Below are 486 nucleotides of genomic sequence, written 5' to 3'. Positions count from 1 at the left end.
ATGTTGTATTTTCCTTATTCGTCCGGAACAACCGCGGGATCACTCCGTCTGCTTGTTCCGCTTGATCGGGAACAGTCATCAGACTGTTCTGCGTGAAAATCACCAAACTGCACTGTTTTCTGCTTCTTTTGTTCCAGCAGGTCCATCTCCCATCCAGTGCAACTCCAGACCTGTAATGACTCGAAAAGGACTAGAAAGACTCGATAAAGACTTGAAAACCAATTAGAAAACATATATACAATGATGTATAAAACACCATATATCAGCAACACGAGGACTTCCCGAGAGGTCACCTATCCTAGTACTACTCTCGCCCAAGCACGCTTAACTGTGGAGTTTTGATGGGATCCGGTGCATTAGTGCTGGTATGAACGAACCCGTTAGTACATGCATGACTCGCGATTCCATATATCCTTATTGTTCGAATATTTTGACTGGATGGACGTGGGACCCACATGATTGGTTGGTAGTTTTGTCTAGCGGAAA

General features: G+C 44.4%; 1 pseudogene; it reads right to left on the bottom strand.

The window, feature by feature from the left end:
• Positions 1-260: 260 nt before the first annotated feature.
• Positions 261-377, bottom strand: LOC130507388 (5S ribosomal RNA; annotated as a pseudogene).
• Positions 378-486: the final 109 nt, after the last annotated feature.

The sequence above is a fragment of the Raphanus sativus genome, unplaced genomic scaffold (genome assembly GCF_000801105.2).
Source record: "Raphanus sativus cultivar WK10039 unplaced genomic scaffold, ASM80110v3 Scaffold4447, whole genome shotgun sequence".
Classification (NCBI taxonomy): domain Eukaryota; kingdom Viridiplantae; phylum Streptophyta; class Magnoliopsida; order Brassicales; family Brassicaceae; genus Raphanus; species Raphanus sativus.
Note: the sequence above shows the minus strand (reverse complement) of the source record. Positions and strands in the feature narration are given on the sequence as shown.